The sequence below is a fragment of the Chrysochloris asiatica genome, unplaced genomic scaffold (genome assembly GCF_000296735.1).
Source record: "Chrysochloris asiatica unplaced genomic scaffold, ChrAsi1.0 scaffold00064, whole genome shotgun sequence".
NCBI classification, from domain to species: Eukaryota; Metazoa; Chordata; class Mammalia; order Afrosoricida; family Chrysochloridae; genus Chrysochloris; species Chrysochloris asiatica.
The window spans coordinates 4,136,865-4,149,589 of record NW_006408582.1 but is presented as its reverse complement, the minus strand read 5'-3'; the positions used below and the strand labels follow the sequence as shown (position 1 = coordinate 4,149,589).

Genomic DNA, 12,725 nt, shown 5'->3' with positions numbered 1-12,725 from the left:
AAAGATAACACAAATCTACTTATACCTTGAGTAACCTTAGCTGGGAGTGTAGTCTGGATATATTGGGTCTTATTTCCCTTAAGCGGTCTTCCTTGCAAATATCTTTTACAAGAACATAAACAGTGAGTATATCATGGACCCTGTGGATGGAATCCACAGGAATCAAATAAATTACATTTGTGGAAAGAGATGATGGAAAAGTTCAATATCATCTGTCAGAACAAGACTAGAAGCTGACGGTGGAACAGACCATCAATTGCTCATATGCAAATTGAAATTGAAGTTGAAAAAATTAAAACAAGTCCACAAGAGCTAAAATAGGACCTTGCATATATCCTGTCTAAACGTAGAGACCATTTCAATAATAGATTTGATGCAATGAACACTAATGACCAAAGATGAGACCGAGATGTAGAATAGAATTAAGGATATCCAATGTGAAGAAAGAGGCTATTAAAAAGATAGAAAAAAAAAAAAAGAAAAATCCAAAATAAATGTCAGAAGACTCTGAAATTTGCTTTTGAGTTGTTAAAACGAATGGAATAAAAGATGAAGTAAAAAAGCTGAACAGAAGATTCCAAAGGGCAACTTGAGAAGACAAAGTAAAGGATTATAAAGAAATGGGCAAAGACCTGGAGTTAGAAAACAAAAAGGTAAGAACACGCTTAACATTTCTCAAGCTAAAAGAATTGAAGAACAAATTTAAGCCTTGAGTTGCAATACTGAAAGATTCTATGAGCAAAATATTGAATGACATAGGAAGCAACAAATGAAGATAGAAAGACTACACAGAGTCAATGTACCAAAAAGAATTCACCCACTTTAGGAGTGAGCATGTGATCTGACTCTTGATGAGCATACTTGAGAACTGATGGTACTGAAGGAAGTCTGGGATGCACTGAAGGCATTGGCAAAATACAAGGATCTAGGAATTGGTGGAATACCCATTGAAATGTTTCAACTCATCAGTGCAGCACTGGAGGTGTTCAGTTGTCTATGCCAAGAAATATGGAAGAGAGTTACCTGGCCAACTGACTGGAAGACATCCATATTTGTACCTATTCCAAAGAAAATTGATCCAACAAATTGTAGAAATTGTCAAACAATATCACTAAGATCATATGCAAGTAAAATTTTGCTGAAGATAATTTAAATATGATTGCAGTAATAAAAGGACAGGAAATTGCCAGAAATTTAAGCCAGATTCAGAATAGGACATGGAATGAGGGGTATCATTGCTGATGTTAAATGGATCTTAATTGAAAGCAGAGAATACCTTCATTTTATTGATTATGGAAAAGTATTTGACTGTGTGGATCATAACAAATCATTAATAACATTGCAAAGAATGGGAATTCCAGAGCACTTTATTGTGCTCATGGGAAACCTGTATATAGACTAAGAGGCAGTTGTTCAAACAGAACAAGGGGAAACTGAGGGATTTAAAATAAGAAAAGTGGTGTGTGAGGACTGTGTGCTTTCACCATACTTATTCAATCTGTATGCTGAGCAAATCATCTGAGCAGTTGGACTTCAAGAAGAAGAATGAAGCATCAGAATTGGAGGAAGACTCATTAGCAACCTGTGATGTGTAGGTAACACAATCTTTCTGGCTGAAAGTGAAGAGGGTTTGAAGGACTTACTGATGAAGATCCAAGACTACAGCCTTCAGTATGGGTTACACCTCAACATAAAGAAAACAGAAATCCTCACATCTGAATTAATAAATAACAACATGATAAATGGAATTGAATTAATAAGCAGCAACATGGTAAATGGAGAAAATATTGAGGTGTCAGGGATTTCATTTTACTTGGATCCGTAATCAACGTTCATGAAAGCAGAGGTCAACAAATCAAACAATGTATTGTATTGGGCACACTTGATGCAAAAAGCCTGTTTCAAGTGTTGAGAAGCAAAGATGTCACCTTGACAACGGGGGTGTACCTGATACAAGTCATGGTATTTTTCTATCATGTTCTCTGCATGTAAAAGCTGGACAATGAATAGCCAATGAAGAATTGATGCATTTGAATTATGGTGTTGGCAAAGAATAATGAATATGCCATGGATTTCCAGAAGAATGAACGAATCTGTTTTGAAAGAAGTACAGGCAGAATATTCCTGAGAAGCATGGATGGCAAGACTTGGGTTCACATTCTTTGGGCATATTATTAGTTGGAATCAGTTCCTGGAGAAGGACATCTACCTGGTAAAGTAGAAGGGCTTGAAAAATAGAAAAAAACCTCAACAAGATGGAATGACACAGTGGAGGTAACAACGGGCTCATAGTAAGATTGCGAGGGTAGTGGAGGGCTGAGCAGTGCTTTGTTCTACTGTACACATGCTTGCTGAGAGTTGGAACTGATTCTAAGGCACTTAAAAATAATAGCAATTAGTGCAAAAGGTTTTTTTTTTTTTTTTTTTTTTTTTTGTGTGTGTAGACATTTGTTTTCATGTGGAAATCTTGGGTCATACATGATAACTCTATGTTTAACATTTTGAAAAACTGCCAAACTGTTTACCAGAGATATTATGTCATTTTATAATTCTACCAGCATAAAGTTTTTAATTTCCCCACATCCTTGCCAGTATTTGTTATTATCTGTCTTTGTTATAGCCATCCAAGTAGTTGTGAAGTGGTGGCATATTTAGAGTGATTTGTATTTCCCTGATGGCTTTTGTAGAGTTTTAAGCAGTGAAATGACATAATCAAATTTAGGTTTTCTAAAGGTCTCTCTTCGGACTGCGAACCTTAAGGTCAGCAGTTGGAAACTACCAGCCGCTCGGCAGGAGAAAGATGAGGCTTTTCTGCTCCCGTAAAGATTTACAGCCTTGGAAACCCTGTACAGGGTCGCTATGGGTCGGAACTGACTTGATGGCACTTAACAACAACAACAACAACAAAGGTCACTTTTACTACATTGCAGGAGGTGAATTAGAGGGCCATTGACAGTGAGACTAGTAAGGATGCTGCTTCATAGCCAGGGGAAGGAAGACAGAGGACAGACAAAGCTAGTGGGATTGGTGAGAACTGGATATATTTCAGGTGTATCTAGAAGTCCACGGCACACGACTTTGTGATTGGTTGGATGTGGGGATCAGGAAATGCTTGCAACTAGATTTACTGCTCGTGAACTAGATGCAGGGTAATGCTATTCATTGACCTAGCAGACAGGGCAGAATGAGTAGTTTTCTTGCTGGAGAAGAGAAGGTGGTAGGTATATTTAGATTTGGAGCCCTTCAGTTCGAGGCGACAGTGACTACTAGAGATATATATGTGGAAATTGTTAAAATATTGGAAGTAATTCAAGCTTTGAGAGTGGGTGGGACTGTGAGAATGAGAAGAGACCCTCCAGAGAAAGAGCAGGAAGAGAAGCTTCCTCACAGAGGAAACTGAGAGGAAGCAAAGAAGGAAGGAATTTGAAGGAAGGAGTGCAGAAAAGTGTGCTATCCTAGAAAATACAGAAGATGAGGGGAAAGAACATTTCAAGATGGAGAGAGTAGTCAGCACTGCTAATGGTTCAGTAAAATAAAGGACCATTGGCACTGTAGGATAAGCACTTACTAACCACTAGGTCGGTGGTTCAAACCCACCAGCTGCTCCTCAGAAATGCTATACAGACTTGCTATGAGTCAGAACCAACTCTATGACACAGAGGGACAACAACAAAGTGTTCACTGGATTTAGCAATGAGGAAGTGAGTTGATATTCTTTGAGTGATTGGTGTTTCAGTGGAGAAGTGGGAGTGGTGAGCACAGACAGAGAGCTTTTAAGTTTGAAAGAAAGAAGAACATTAGCTGAAAGGAGAGATGTGAGTGTTAGCTTATTTTTAAATTGGAGACGTAAATAGAAGTGTGTGCATCAGCTTACATGCTAATGAAAAGAATCCAGCAGAGAGGTAACCATTGAAGCTATAGGAGAGAGAATAGGGTATCTATTGAGTTAGGTCTGTAGAAACGGTAAGGGTTGAGTGGGAGCTGGTGCTTTCATTGCTACAATTTGACCAACAACCACATATGTTTTACCTTGTGTCATGATGATGAATTGGTTATATAAAGTATTATCAAGATGTTTAATTGGTGGAGTTCAGAAGTTTTCTGAAAGCTATCATCTTGATAAGAAATTCTGCTGTCATGGAGTTGGAGGAGTAGATTATCAACATAAGAAGTTAATAAATTATGTATTATGTTGTTGTTGTTAAATGCCATCAAGTTGGCTGTGATTCATAGCAACTCTGTTTAGGGTGTTTGAGGATGTAGATCTTTGCAGGAGCAGGAAGCCTCATCTTTCTCCCAAGGAGAAGCTGGTGGGCTCGAACTGCAGATCTTGTGGTTCACAGTCTACGGAGCCACCACATTCCCATGTATTGTATTGGACCATAACAAAACAAAGAAAAACTAAAATTCTAAGGAAAGTGGGAATATGAGGCAGTGTGTGTATGTGTGGGGAGGAGCTTTATGATTTTAAATAGGATGTCCCTGGTATGACTCAATGAGACAAAGACTTACTGCAGCAAAACTTGTAGTGAGGGGAGTTCCATGGGGGACAAGCATTCCAGGCAGAGGGAATGTCAGGGCAAAGACCCTAAGATAGGATTGTACCTGTCACGTTCTAGGAACCACCAAGCAATTAGTGTGGCTGGATCAGAGTGAATGGAGGGCAGAGAAGTAGGAGATGAAGTCAGAGAGGAGCTATGAAGAATTGGGAGGATATTGAAGGCTATTGTAAGGATTTGGGCTTCTACTCTGACAGAGATAGGAACTCAACTGGAGGATTTGATCAGAGGAGTGACATGATATGACTTTATGGATTAAAAGTATCACTCTGGCTATTGTTCTAAGAATATATTGTGATGAATGAAGTTGGCAAAGGTAGAAGCAGATAGACCAGTTGGGAGACTATTGTAGTAATTCTGGTGAGGGATGATGGTGGCTTGGGCCCTGGTTGTGATTCTGGATATATTTTAAAGATACAGATGATGAGATTTCTTGAAAAGTTGCTTGGGGTGTGAGACCCAAGAGAGGAATCAAGGATGTCTCCAAGGTTGATAGCCTGAATAATGGAAAGATTTAAGTGAGGGAGACTATGGAAAAATAGGTTTGAATAGAACTGGTGGATTTAAGTGAGTGAGGAAGACTATGGAAGAATGGGTTTAAATAGAAAATCAGGAATTCAGTTATGAGATGTTACGTTTGCTATGTCTAGTAGAGTCTTGACGTGGTGCGATAGGATAAGCGCTGGACCACAAGGTCGGTTTGAATCACAGGATTGGCAGTTCAAACCCACCAGTCACTTCTTAGAAACCCTATGCAGGATTGCTGAGTCAGAACCGACTTGACAGCTCTTAACAACAACAACAACAATTAGAGATCTACATGAAGATGCTCAATAGTCAGTTGGATATGTGGGCATGAAATTCACGGGGGAAGTATGAGCTGGAGACATAAATTTGGGGCATATTCCCACTCATGTAGGCAGGGAAATGTGCCAGTCTGGTCAAACCACATGGAATGTGTTCCCCATAGGAGAAGAGGTGATAGTAAAACAACAAGGCAAGCTCTGTCTCTCTACTTCTTTTCCTGACTATGTCACAAAGTCAGTTCAGGCTGAGATAGGATCAGGCTTGATTATCGTTGTTGTTAAGTGCTGTAGAGTCAGTTTCGACTCATAGCAACCCTGTATAGGGTTTTTGAGGAGCGGTTTTGAGTTTGAACCACCGACCTTGTGATTCAAAATGACCTTGCTGTCCAGTGCTTATTTGACAGTATCTTTAAATCCTTTTCAGGTCTCATATGCAATAACCCGGAAGAGACTCAAAACACTCGGTTCTAGGATTATGTGGAGGGGATCTTAACACTTACTTTTGGAACCTTGTGATACTTTTTAAGGTGCTTGGTGGTACCGTACTTAAAGTGCTTGGCTCTTAACCAAAAGGTCAGCAGTTCAAACCCACCATTCATAAGGATAAAAATAGATGGCAGTCTGATTCTATAAAGATTACTGCTTAGGAAACCTTATGGGGTAGTTCTGCTCTGACTTACCTGAGTCAGAATCAACTTGATGGCAGTGTTTGGTTTTTCGTAAGGGTGATATAGTTTTCTTTCTTAAAAGGATGCCTAGAAGTACTATTCTTTTCTCAATATAGAATACAGTAAAAAACCACATTTCTTTCAATTTATTGAAATTTGTTGCTGGATAACATCTCTGTCAAAACACTTCACAAAGCCTTCTAGTAAAGTCTATTTTGTGTGTGTGTGTGGTGGAGGGTGGAAGAGGGGGAATAGCCTTTTGTAAGAAAGAATTTGATTGGCATTATCTCTTAAAATCTTAATTTCAAGCAAAAATCTTGTTAACATATGTTTAAATGCTGTGCAGTCTGGTAGTTCATGAAGAGATACATTGATAGAAATCTGCCTTCAAATACTTAACCAATTTGCTGGGTTTTGCAGGGCTTTCATTTCTTCTTCTTCTTCTTTTTTTTCCAGAAGATACATTTCTAATTTTGGAATATTAATTTAAATGGGTATTTTACTGTTACATGTGGAATATTTATCGTTTCACTTGGCTTCCCCCTGGAATATACTTTTGTGACTTGAAATCTTTTAAAACTCTTTGGATACAATAATCAGTATAATACTTAGGAAGATGCTGAAATCAAGTGCTTTGCTTCTTTTTCTTCTTTGCATTTTGTCAGTTGAAAATGTAAAAAGCAGTAAATTAAAAATTCTCCTTGGGCTACTTAATTCAACTTCATTATATTGTAAGAGGAATAAGAACAATTTCAAGCAATCCCAAAAGGTGACTGGCAACATAGTTGGGATGAATCTATGCTTCCTCCTTAAAAAGGATTTAATTTTTCCATTTAATGAATTTAGTAGGAAAATTCTGTTTAGCTAGAACCTTAGTTGCTCTACAGGAGGATGGCAAATAGTAGATTTTATTTAAAAAACAAAGCGAACCCAAGAAGTCACTTGAATTCAAAATAAATTTATAAATTCATTTATGTTCTAGAATAAATGAAAGCAATTATGATTGCATTAGTGCAGCATTAATTAACTTTACTAATTCTTTGTATGTAATTATGTCAAATAATAACACTAATAAAAAGTAAATATCAAATGAAGAAGAGTGGAGCCCCTTTCTCTTTCTAAAGCCACCATATTACAGTGTCAGATTATGAATACACAATATTATCGAGCTTCCAGACACCCACTTTCTAAATACAGACTGTATGAATTCTAATGAAAACATGAACTATGTGGTATAAATCTCCTTCGCTGCCTGGTTCAATGAGGGTCTGCCCAGCAAGCCTATAATTCCATTCCTCAGAGCATTGCTGAGAATATTTATATAATTAAGTATCATCTGTTTCCCCATTTAATTCCTGGTGACTTTTTTTTTTTTTTTCCTGGCTGTTTTTGCTATTTCCTTGGGCAGGAATGGCCCAATAAAGTTGCCGCAGCACTGATGGATTATCTTCATTAGGTACTTGGGGTGATGAGTCCCTAAGTAATGCTGAATTTAATTTACAATGTACAGAAACTGAACCTTTTGCAGAAGCTCTAAGTAGGGCAGGTTTTATGCAGCTTTAAACTGGGTTGTTTGAAGAGGAGAAAAAAATAAAGTTGGTTCTTTTAGAAAACAATTTGGGGAAACATTTTGTCTCATAGGAGGACATCCCTTTACACAATATCAACAATCTGGTGGTATTGAAAATAGTTGTTTTTTTTTTGTTGTTGTTTGTTTGTTTTGTTTTTTGCTAAAGAAAAGGTGAATGGAGAATATAATGTACTGAAAAGTTTACTGGAGAATGGGTTTCTGGTTCCAGGTGTGCAGCTGAAGCAAGGCAGGCATTCTCTAGGTCTCAGGTTTTGGCATCTGGAAAGCAAGAGGACTGATGGCTTTCTAAGGCCCCTTTGAGCATGAAACTGAGGAGTGAGGAACACAGGATTTACAGGCAGACTTGGGTTTCAGTCCTGTCCCTGCCTCTGATGGCTGAGGGTCCCCATTTCTCCAAAAATGTTACTCCATCTCTCTAAGCCTCATGCTCGCCGTCTTTAAAACTAGAAGGCACTTGTTTTACCTACATGTCACAGGGTGGTTTCGAGGATTAAAGAAAGAAAATGCACTTAAAAGCAATTGCACAAAGCCTGGCTTGCAGCAGGTGCTCAAAGAACACTGGTTCCTGGCCCTCCTTCCTGTCCTAGATTCTTTAAGGGCACAGTGTGTGGGACTTTGAAGCAGGGTCTTAGGACTTCTGACATGAGGTGATTAAATAATAAAGCGATGGAGTTTGGTCTAATACAGAGAAGTGGTCTGAAATGGAACAATGCCTGAATTATTTCTGTAGCTCTGAGCCAGCGCTCTTATTTACTTTTACTTCTGGAAAGGGTACTGGCAGAATGGAGGCTATGGGCCTGTGGCATGCGATTTTGAGTGCATCCTGCTATCATTATGGGTATTTAACACCCATTGAGTGCCAACAATGCTGCTTCTTTAATTCACAAGTATTTGATTTCTGTGAGTGCTCCAATTCTGCAGGCACTGTTAGGCCCTCCTGCTGAGCTGAGTGCCTGATCAATGGAGGGACCAGCAGCTGTCAATGGTAGGGGTATTGTCAAGGGAGGGGTAGTGGAGGCCTAGCCAAAATGTAGCAAAGGGGAAATCTGTAGAGATGATGGTTGGACTTAAGAATCAAGTACAAGCTAAGATACACTAAGAGAATGGTTTCCTTTTATAGTCTCAGAGGTTTCTGAAGAGCAGGAAAGAAGGAAAGGCTACTTTTAAATGGCAGTATTGAAAAAGGCAGGAAAGATCTCACTCTGGTTGAGAACCATATGTGGTTGAGAACACATATATACACAGATATACCCATGAAATAAAGAGTTAATAGCAACAAGAGTACCTTATATTTATTGACTGTTTTCTGTTTTAGGCATTGTACTAAGCACTTTATACATATGATCACATTGAAATCTCATAACTCTTTATGAAGTAGGTACTAATATCATCCCCCTCTGTAGAAGGAGAAATTAAAGTGTGGAGAGATTGATGCCTTGCCCAAGGTCACATAAGTAGTAGGTAGGGGAATGAGGATTCAGATACAGCCCTTCCAACTGGAGCCGTCACACTCTTAGGCATGACAATATTGTGCAATGGGGTGTTCATGTAATGCTATGGTGCCTTCAAATCAGGAGACTGGTGTGTAAGCACCTAGGATGGGTCCTTGACCATGTTATGTAACATAACCTTAGATTTTTCTGCCATAAAATAGTACCCACTGTGCAGGACTGTTGTGAGAAAGCAATGGGGCTGTGCTTGTGAAGTTGATGGTGCATACTATTAGCAACTGCAGATGTAGGTTCCATTTCTAATTGAGACAGAGAAAAGGAGGCCCAGAAATCAGGATGAAACATGAGCCACTCACTGACTGGAGTCTTCTAACGGAAGTCCTGAGGAATGTTGAAACCTGCTCCCCTCCTTGCTTGAGCACAGTTGTTAAAGATGTGCAGGACATACCCATTGCACATAGCTCAGCAATCGCATGCTGGGACCAACCATAAAAATTCTGTATTTTATGGGACATGCCACTAAGGAAGACCACACATAAAAATTCTGTATTTTTACTTCCTTGTGAGGTATTCTACAGGTTGGACTGGTTTACCCAGTGCCCTAGGCATAGCCTTAAAGGACAAACCTTCTACTGGAGTAGTGGAGAATGCCAACTCATGGGAGGGATCTGAACCAGGGTCCCATGGAACCATACATGCTCAATATCCCAGAATAAGTTCTGTCTGCTCCTACCAGAGGCCTTTGCTGTGGAATCCATCTTGAAAAAATGCTGTGCATGCCCCAATTAGCATGGCTACTCCTAAATGGGCCATTTCCCAGAAATCCCCACCTATTCCTATGAATAAAAATGTAATGTCTTCCCCCTACCTCAGCCTTTTAAACCCCAGCAAAGCCTTTTTTCAGGGAGATGAGGATTAAGCCTTGCATTAAGAAATCCCATTTCTGCTTGCAAGCCTCTTTCCTATAATAAAACTGTGCTCCATGGAAACTGCCTCGCCTGACTATTCTTAGTCAGTAGAAGGCAAGAACCCTCTCTTGAAGGGCAGAGAAACGGTTAACACGCCCAGTAACAAAATGTCATGAGACTGATGATCATTGACCATACAGTACATTATTTTGACATTTATCTTAGGACATAGGGCATTCCAGTGAAAAATTCCTGTTTTGGTGCCATATTTGAAAATCAGATAATATCAACCTATATCCAGAAATTGTAAGATAAAGTGTGAAGTCAATATGACACGGGTTAGATGCAGAATTCTATCTCTTGATGGTGAAATCTGAGCTTAAAGGATCATTTATTGTTTGATCAAAGTAAGGAGCCAGGGGCATCATCAAGGGGAAAGTGAGCCTGGATAAGAACCACATAGAGAACCACAGGCCCTACAAAGATGGATGTTGGATGCCCAAGTAGCAGCAAAATGACTCATTAGAAATAGAGACAGGTGGGAGTCCATCATGACATCTGCCATTTGGCATTGGGTTAATGTTGTCAGCTACCACTTGTTTAAAACTGAGTGCTCAAGATATGTTCCAGAACTAGCCTTCTTTTTGCTTTCTGTATTCTGACTCCACAAGAGAAACCCATACTGCTAGGTCCAGGCCTGGAAATACAAAAACGATCATTCATTTTCTTAGTCTGTCTTATCTTCTGCTTGATTCTTTAGGTCCTTCTCTTTAAGTTGTTGGTTTGTTTGTTTTTTAAACTAATCTCCTCTTAAGAAATCATGCTTTTCTTCTTAAAATCACAATCACTTAACTAGATAAAAAGAGAGAAACTAGAAAAGTAAGTTTAAGAAGTGTCTTACTCACTCAACCACTCACTCCCTCTCTCCATTCTCTCCTTCACTGGTGTCCAGTCAATTCTTACTCATAGTGACTCTACAGGACAGAGTAGAATTATTCCATAGGGCTTCCAAGACTATATATGCTTATGAGAGCAGATAGCCTCATCTTTTTCCTGCAGCTGGTGGATTTGAGCCACTGACCTTTCAGTTAGGAGCCCAGTGCTCAACCCACTGTGCCACCAGAACTCCTTTCTTACTTGTTATTGTTAAGTGGATTCTGACTTGTAGCAACTCTGTGTAGGGTTTCCAAGGAGCAGCTCATGAGTTTGAAATGCTGGCCTTGTGGTTCGCAGTCCAGTGCTGGTCCTATGGTGCCACACCAGGAGTCCTTACTGGTGGTGGTGGTGGTAGTGTGCCATGGAGTCGATTCCAATTCATAGCGACCCTGTAGAGGGTTTCTAGTTTCTGAGGCTATAAATCTTTATAGAGCAGAAAGCCTTCTAGTTCTCCTGCGGAGTGGCTGGTAGATTTGAACTGCTGACCTTGTGGTGTTGTTGTTATGTGCCGTGGAATCGGTTCTGACTCATAGTGAACATGTACAGGGTTTCCGAGGCTGTAAATCTTTACGGGAGCAGAATGCCTCATCTTTCTCCTGCAGAACAGCTGGTAGTTTCGAACTGCTGACCCTGAGGTTCGCAGCCCGATTCGTAACCACTACGCTACCAGAGCTCCTTTGACCTTGGTGGTTAGCAACCCCAATTGTAACCCACTATGCTGCCAGGGCTCCTTTCTAACTCACAGTTTAATCTAATTGTCTTGTGTTTCGAGTCCTGGTATCTTGATTGGAATGTTCTTATTAAATTTCCTGTAAATTCTTCCTTCGTGAAACATCCTTCTATGGACTGTTTACAATTTGGGGGCATCAGTGGATGCTGGAACCTTCCCTAAATTTCTGCTTAATTTTCCCTGTTTCAGGGCAATTAACAAGAAAACACTTGTTGGTTTCTCTAGCTTTTAAGAAGTTTTATACTGTGCCACCTCTGACTATTACTTTCAACTCTAGACCTCCTAAGGAGCTCTGGTAGCGTAGTGGTTATGAGTTGGGCTGCTAACCTCAAGGTCAGAAGTTCAAAACTGCCAGCTCTTCCTCAATAGAAAGATTAGGCTTGGTCAAAGGGGAAAGAAGTAGTAACCTGATGTCCTGTAGAATGGAAAAACCCATGAGGAAACCAGTTGCCACAGAGTAGATTTGAATTTATGACAATGCCATGTGTATCACAGTCGAACTGTGCACCCTAAGATTTTTCAGAAGTAGACCACCAGGCCTTTGTTATTGTGGCACTTCTGGATGAACTTGAACCCCCAACCTTTTAGTTAGCAGCAGAGCACGTTAACTGTTTGGACTCTAAATTCTCACAGCATTTCTGTTTTAAAATTTGATAATATAATATTTTGAAAGCATGGTACAATGTCTGGAACACAGGAAAGACTTAAAAAAACATTCATTTCCCTTTTCTTTAGAACAATGATTCTCAAATCTGTGTGCACATTGCCTTTTTTCCCTTTCTTACACTTTAAATACTGATGTCTGGGTTCCATCCTAGATAAATTAAAAGAAAATCTCAAAGGGTTAGGCCTAGTAGTATTATTTTGATTAAAGCTCTGTAGTAATTCTAATACACAGTCTTGATTGAGAAACTCAGCTTTGTAGAAGAATGTAACTGGCCTTCATTGGGCTTTTTGCCATTCAAGCTGCTGGCTTCTAATTAGGGTTGTTGTTGTTGTTGTTAAGTGCCATCGAGTCGGGTCCGACCCATAGCGACCCTGTACAGGGTTTCCGAGGGTGTAAATCTTTACGGGAG

At 39.6% G+C, this 12,725-nt stretch overlaps 1 protein-coding gene across 2 annotated transcripts in view; it reads left to right on the top strand.

The window, feature by feature from the left end:
- Positions 1 to 12,725, top strand: part of LOC102823711 (mitochondrial peptide methionine sulfoxide reductase-like) — a 689,887-nt gene that overhangs the window by 171,397 nt on the left and 505,765 nt on the right. The gene's annotated exons all lie outside the window — the stretch shown is intronic.